The sequence below is a fragment of the Rhinoderma darwinii genome, chromosome 2 (assembly GCF_050947455.1).
Source record: "Rhinoderma darwinii isolate aRhiDar2 chromosome 2, aRhiDar2.hap1, whole genome shotgun sequence".
Taxonomy (NCBI): Eukaryota; Metazoa; Chordata; class Amphibia; order Anura; family Rhinodermatidae; genus Rhinoderma; species Rhinoderma darwinii.
Genome location: NC_134688.1, coordinates 99,573,028 through 99,580,549, shown reverse-complemented (window position 1 = coordinate 99,580,549; position 7,522 = coordinate 99,573,028). Strand labels below are relative to the sequence as shown.

Genomic DNA, 7,522 nt, shown 5'->3' with positions numbered 1-7,522 from the left:
TGATGAAGCAACCAGGGCTTCCATAACAGCTCAGCAGTGCCACAGGCTGATCGCCCCCAGGCCACGCGGCATTGATGCAGTAATTTATGCAGAGTCGGAGCCCCGACCAAGTATTGACGGCAGATACTGTACATACTTTTCAGTAGGACGACATTTCTGTATTAAAAATCATTTTTGAAATTGGGTTTATATAATATTCAAATTTTCTGAGACACTAAATTTGGGGTTTTCATTAACTGTTCCCATAATCATCAACATTACAGGACGCAGCCTTGTTTTGGCCTTAAGGCTCAGAGCCCATTTTTAAAATCTGACATATTTCACTTTATGTGGTAATAACTTCGGAATGCTTAAACCTATCCAAGCGATTCTGAGATTGTTTTCTCGTGAGACATTTGACTTTATGTTAGTGGTAAAATTTGTTCGATATATTCAGTGTTTATTTGTGAAAAATTGCAACATTTTGAGAAAATTTTGAAAAAATAGCATTTTTCTGAATTTAAATGCATCTGCTTGTAAAACAGATTGTTATACCACCCAAAATAGTTACTAGTTCCCATTTCCCATATGTCTACTTTAGATTGGCATCGTTTTTTGAACATTCTTTTATTTTTCTTGGACGTTACAATGCTTAGAACATAAACAGCAATTTCTCATATTTTTAAGAAAATTTCAAAAGCCTTTTTTTTAAGGTACCTGTTCAGTTCTGAAGTGGCTTTGAGGGGCCTATGTATAAGAAACCCCCATAAAACACCCAATTTGAAAAACTAGACCCCTCAAAGTATTCACAACAGTAGTACTTGTGTTATGACCTGAGTCCTTCTCTTCCCTGGAACTTGTTATTTGACTGTTCGCTGTTACTATTAGCAACCGCATCTTCAACTTTCCAATCATTTCTCTAATTCCCATTCTGCTGTCGTTTTTCAGAGAATCAACCACCAGACTGGTGACCAGCCGAATACCTTCGACCCTAAACGAGGCTGTGGGAAAGAGGGGTACTATATGTAAATTGTGCCGCCTGGTTGGTTCTTTCTTTGGGTATCGTATGAATCAGTAACAATTTCTAATAGTTCTTAAAACCTCTGCTGTTTCAAGTTCAAGTTCAGTACATGAAAACAGGAAGCGCTGCCTTGCTCTTTGTGCAGACTATATGAATATTAAGTTTTATGAGATTCTGTTTTGTAGAATTCTCACTTCCTGAAAGAAGAATTCTGACATATGAGAAGGAAGGGCAAACTCCTATCCTACAGACATACTATGTACTTGCTTTTCAGTCAACCCAAAAGAGCCCGAGGGAAGAGGTTAGTTATACGAATAACTGTTTTGTGTGGTTTACACCTTTATTAAGGGAAAATCTATACTAAATTTGTCAGGGATATAGGTGAGAAAATCATATTGACAAAGTCTGTGATTTTGGATCACCACTGATTTACATAGAAAAAGGGCTTTGTGTAGCAAATGTAAATCCAAATCAAGGGTAATGTGTCAGATTTTTAGTAACTGAAATCCCTGAGCAGTGCCAAAGGGATTTAAAGCGGATATCCACGCAAAATGATCTTCTGATAGTTCAGAAATACATGTGAGAAGATCACATTGGTGATCTCGGTGATCTTGGACCTCTAAAGTTTTCCAGAATGAAAGAGCTCTGTAGAGTGCTTATACCCCTTTGTCACCGTTCATAGATTTCTAAATATAAAAATCATGAACAAAAGTAAACAACCAAATCAAGGTAATGTAGTATTTCATGTTGTGCTACGGATTACTTGTAGATCCGCAGGAAAATCTGCAGTTGAAAATCCACACTGCAATTCTTACTAAAATCTGCAGGATTTCAATAAATCTGACCTATGTTTAATGTAATGCAGTGTTTCTGACTGAATGCCTCTGCCAATAAATGCTGGACCTCCCCTCAAAACTTAAAAATAGCCATACAATATACTGATAAAAGAGACGTTGGAGCAGCAGCCAAAATTTGATGCTGATGTTTGTGTTACTTACAGAGATTTTTGCACTTTTTTGTTTTGTTGTGGCAGCCATGTTTTCAAAGTGATTACAGGAAGTGTAGCCATATTAGGCCCAGTTCACACCAAGTTTTTTGGCACTGATTTTGACGCAGAAACCGCATTGCCATCAGCGACAAAAAACTTCCAAAACTGCTTTCCATTGATTTCAACAGAGGCATTTTTTTTTCCCCAGAGTGGCTTTTAGCCGCTCGTGGGAAAAAAAAGTGGCATGTCCTTTCTTGCCACGGTTCTGCCTCTGACCTCCCATAAAAATCAATGGGTAAAATAAAAATAGCTTGTCGCAGCATCTTTGCCCCCGGCACTCAAAGGCCGCAGGTGAACAATGCAGCAAAAAATGCAGCAAATACTGCGGCAGGAATGTGCAGGCAGGTCAAAATAAAATAAAAAGTTTTGCCTGCAAAATACTCAGTGTGAAAAGGGCATTAGTTGTCACTTTTAAATTAGCTTCTCAGACAGAGATAACTACTGTAGCTGTTATTTTGTTATGAAATATTTTGGTGTTTGGGATAATATTGCCAATTTATAACTCAAAATCTTAAAAGGAAAATTTTGAAAAACGTAGAAGGTTATGTGGACAAGTAAACTGGGAATAGGTCTAAAAGTTTACAGGATAATTCTGAACACAGCAAAGATTCTACCTAGCCAGGATGGAAATATTTCTAGGCATTCATTAGGGAGGTCAATGAACCTCATTTTGTAGCTTGTTATCAAAGAAAAACTTGAATTAGGACAGCGTTATCTCAACCCCTGAAATGGTCACTAACTTTTCAACAAACTTTGCACAAATCAATAGTACAAGCGAATATAAGAAACCTCTTAATAAATCTTATTAGAAAAAAAAATACTCCTTTCTCAATTTATCAGACTTTTTTTTCCTCTCCTCTCCCCTTCCTCCTAACTATTCCCTCTGAATTTACTGTTAAATCCGTCTCAAGACAAGACGGACTATCAGCTCACTGAGGGATCAGGCTACAGCTCTATGGGGGAAGGGGGAGTAAGGAGCAGGAGATAGAAAGAGGCAGAGAGACACGCAGAGACACTTCTGCAGCTTCTGGTAAGTGTTATATCCCCCCCCCCCCCCCCAGTGCTGGATTCAGTGCTTAGTACTACTGTAAAGTGTCCTTCATGCTGCTGATGTATCTGAGCGCGTGCTACATGGTGACAGGAAGGTAGGATGCTTTCTTCTCTATGTGTGTAATGCAGTGGCGGATTAAGTAGACTATAGGCCCTGGGCTGTTGCCCAAACTTGGGCCCCCCCCCTCTACACCACCGCCCTGCCACGCCGTGTCTATATTAAACCCCACCTTTCTGTGTGAACAGGGCCGCCATCAGGGGGGTATTACTGGTACTCCAGTCAGGGGCCCGGCCACATGGATGAAGAAAAGGGGCCCGCCGGGCTGCCGTCGCCCCCCCCCCTCGGACTGTTGCCCCACCCTCGCAACGCTCACGGGCCCCCCCTCGCAACGCCCGCGGCACCCCCCTAGCGACACCCCCCTAGCGACACCCCCCTAGCGACACTCCCCTAGCAACACTCGCGGCAGCCCCTGCATACCTGTTGTAGCTTCACTGGACGGGGAAGATGCAGCATGTGCTGAAGCTGCGTGTGGAGATCCCGCCCCCCAGCTCCTCTACACTGCCGACTGGACCTGCAGGCTGGTGAGTATGTTCCCCTATCCATCCTGCTTCCCATCCCCCTGACCCCATTTGTAGATTGTATAAAGTTGGTTAAAAAGTTTTTTGGTATTTTTTCGTTTTCCTAGCGTTTTTTTGCCGCGATTTTCGTAATCGCGGCAAAAATGGCACAGTTTTGCCGCGATTATATAAAAATCGCGGCAAAACCGCGTGATTTGTGCCGCAATTACGAAAATTGCATTAAAAAAAGATACAAAACATGAAAAGTGCTGTTAGGCTATATTCTCACAGTGCTGTCAAGTCACGTTTTTGCAAAAATTGTGGCAAAAAAATGGTATTTCACCGCACTGTGTAACTAGACTAAGGCCTTATTCAGACGGCCGCATTCGGTCCGTGACATACGGAGAGTGTATCGGCTGTATTTCCCAGGCTGACCACAATTCATGGAGCCGGACTCCTAGCATCATAGTTATCAGTGTTGCTGGGAGTCCCTGCCTCTCTGCGGGAATACTGTCCCATACTGTAATGATGCTTTCAGTACGGGATCAGGGACAGTATTCCCACGGGAACGGAGGGACTATGATCATAGATAACTGTGATGCTAGAAACCCGGCTCCCTGAACTGTGGTCGGTCCGTGAAATATGGCCGATACACGGTCCGTATTTCACAAACCGAACATGGACGTCTGAATAAGCCACTTACTTGCCTCCTATTTTTGGTGCGGATTGCGCACTGAAAATTCACTACAAATTACAATATAAGGCCTTATTCACACGAACGTGTTATACGTCCGTGATACTTATTAGGTCGCACGGACTTATGTTAGTGAATGGGGCCGTTCAGACTGTCAGTGAATTTCACGCAGCGTGTGTGCGCTGTGTAAAACTCACGACATGTCCTATACTTGCCCGTGTTTCGCGCAGCACACACCCATTGAAGTCATTGGGTGTGTGCAAATCGTGCACGGCCCACGGAAGCACTTCCGGGTGACGCGCGTGATTCGCGCTACAGTAGGTAAAGAAGTGAAGGGAAACATAAAAGCCCCCCCTTCTTTACTGTGTTGTAACATCAAAACAGAGTGTCATAATGATGCCGGCTGCGCGAAAATCACGCAGCCGCGCACCATATGCTGACGCCACACTGAACTTTTGCTCGGGCAAAATGCAGCGTTTTTTGCGCGTGCAAAACGGACAAGTTCGTGTGAATAGAGCCTAAGGCGATACTCAGACCAACGTGTGTGAAATCAGACGTGAAGAACGGCCGTTTTTTGTGGCCGATTTGCAGCCGTGCGAGACCCGTTTTCACACATCCCTCATAGACTTGAGTCTATTGAGGGATCCGTGAAAACGCACAAAAATAGGACATGTCCTATTTTTTTTACAGGCCTTTCACACGATCCGTTAGAACAACAACCGTGTGAATAGCCCCATAGAAATACATGCAGCTGTGTGACGGCCATTAAAAAAACGTCCTTCACACGGACGATTAACACGTTAGTCTGAATAAGCCCCAACTCGTGAATGGGGTTTGTCAGAACGTCATGCACGTGCAGCATTTCACCCCACAAATAATTTTTTTTCAGCTTCCCAGTACATTATGCGGTACAATAAGGCTGGGTTCACACGACCTATTTTCAGACGTAAACGAGGCGTATTATGCCTCGTTTTACGCCTGAAAATAGGGCTGCAATACGTCGGCAAACATCTGCCCATTCATTTTAATGGGTTTGCCGACGTACTGTGCAGACAACCTGTAATTTACGCGTCGTCGTTTGACAGCTGTCAAACGACGACGCATAAATGGACTGCCTCGGCAAAGAAGTGCAGGACACTTCTTTGCCACGTAATTTGAGCTGTTCTTCATTGAACTCAATGAAGCACAGCTCAAGATTTACGAGCGTCACAGGCGCCTCGTAAATTACGAGGAGGAGCATTTACGTGTGAAACGAGGCAGCTGTAAACAGTCTGTCTTTTCACACTTAAATGCCTCTCAGCGTGTGAACATACCCTAAATGGTGCCATGAAAAACTACAACTTGTACCGCAAAAAACAAGCCCTCAAGTAAAAAAAATTATAGCTTTTGGAAGGTGGAGAGGAAAAAACAAAAGTTAAAATCCCAAAAATGGCTGAGGAGGGAAGGGGTTAAATAAGCTGCATGCCTATTAGCCCTTATTCACATGACAGGGTTTCCCGGCCGGGTGACGGCCGTTCATAAATCGGCCATCACCCGGCTGCAGTAGGAACAATAGACCCCTAAAGGGCTATTCACACGACCAATTTTTTGACGGGCCGGGAAAACCGGCCGTCAAAAAATGGGACATGCCCTATTTTCGGCCGTTTACCCGGCCGCCCGGCTCCCATAGAAGTCTATGGGGCCGGGTAATACACGGCCATCACCGGAATGTGTCCCGAGTGATGGCCGTGTCTACCGTCGCACGCTCTCTCCTCCTCACAGCGCAGAGTGCATGTGAGGAGGAGGAGTGTATCTCATTCAGAAGAAGCGCTCTATGCTGGAGGTAACACTGTGGGGGTACTGCTGTAGCGACGTCCCTGCTCTGCTATGTGCAGGGGTACTGTGTGGCAGGGCTGGGGTGTACAGCAGGTGGAAGGGGGCGCTGCGCTGGCTCCCTTCCCAAATCGCCCTGGCCCGGCGAATCTGCCTCCTTTCCGCCCTGGCGCTTCTTCAGGCATCGCTACAGCTATAGCAGCCATAGCGGCTGCTAGCGGCGACACCTACCATGGCCGATTGCGCCGCTAGCAGCTGCTGCTACTGCTGTAGCTTCGTCCCTGCTCTGCTATGTGCTAGCCCCACTTTAGCTCCCTGAAGGAGCGGAATCCCTGTGTGTTCGGGGATTCCGCTCCTGGACAGAGCGCTTGACGTCTCTGTCCATATCTGGGCAGTGACATCAAGGGAAACTCCTGAAGCGGAATCCCCGAACACTCTGTGACCGGGGATTCCACACCAGGAGAAGCCAGTAACGTTCAGTGTCCATAAATGGACACAGACGACAGGGGCTTTTCCTGAAGTGGAATCACCGGCCACATGGGGATTCCCCTTCAGGAGTTGCCCCTGATGTCACTGTCCAGATATGCCCGGCCCGGAACGGATGCAAAACTAATGCAAACCGGCCGGGAAAAACGGCGGGACACTGTCGTGTGAATAAGGCCTTCGGGTATGTTCACACAATTAGCAAAAACAGTCTGAAAATACAGAGATATTCAAGGGAAAACAGCTCCTGATTTTCAGAAGGTTTTTTAAGCAAACTCGTGTTTGCTCATCCACTTCTCTTCGTTACCACCCAGCTTCTGGCAGTGCACAGACACACAGCATGTCCTCGCGAGATCACGCTGTGACATCACTCATTTCCTCCCACAGGAACTTCATCGCGTCGGATAAGCGAGGACACGCTGTGTGTCTGAACTGCCAGAAGCTGGGTGGTAACGAAGAGAAGTGGATGATGCTGATTCGTCAGCATCATACACTTCCATTCACAACGCCCAGCTAGTAAAAGAAGTAAAAACGCCCAGATGTACACACACAATACACGCCCACTTGGACATAACTTTAAACACGCCCAGTTGTACTTAAGAAAGGCTCATTTGCATAAATATAAAAATGCTCATAACTTGGCCAAAAATGCTTGTTTTTAAAAAAAAAAAAAACCTTACTGTTATCTACATTGCAGCGCCGATCTGCTGCAATACGAGATAGGGGTTTGAAAATCTGGTGACAGAGCCTCTTTAAGGCCCCTTCACATCGTATTGTTGCCCTAAGTTTATCGTGTAGTCAGGAAATTTCCTACCTTACAGTATAAACAACGTAGACGATAATTCACAGGGCTCCATTATGTCCTTTTAGCCTCCGT

The 7,522-nt window shown here is 45.2% G+C and overlaps 1 protein-coding gene across 4 annotated transcripts in view; it reads left to right on the top strand.

The window, feature by feature from the left end:
- The first annotated feature begins 1,210 nt into the window (after window positions 1-1,210).
- Window positions 1,211-7,522, top strand: part of LOC142740735 (glycoprotein-N-acetylgalactosamine 3-beta-galactosyltransferase 1-like) — a 37,128-nt gene continuing 30,816 nt past the window's right edge. For all 4 annotated transcript variants that reach the window (XM_075850155.1, XM_075850156.1, XM_075850157.1 and 1 more), the window contains exon 1: window positions 1,211-1,301. The gene's annotated coding sequence lies outside the window, so the exon portion shown is untranslated. The remainder of the gene's footprint in view (window positions 1,302-7,522) is intronic.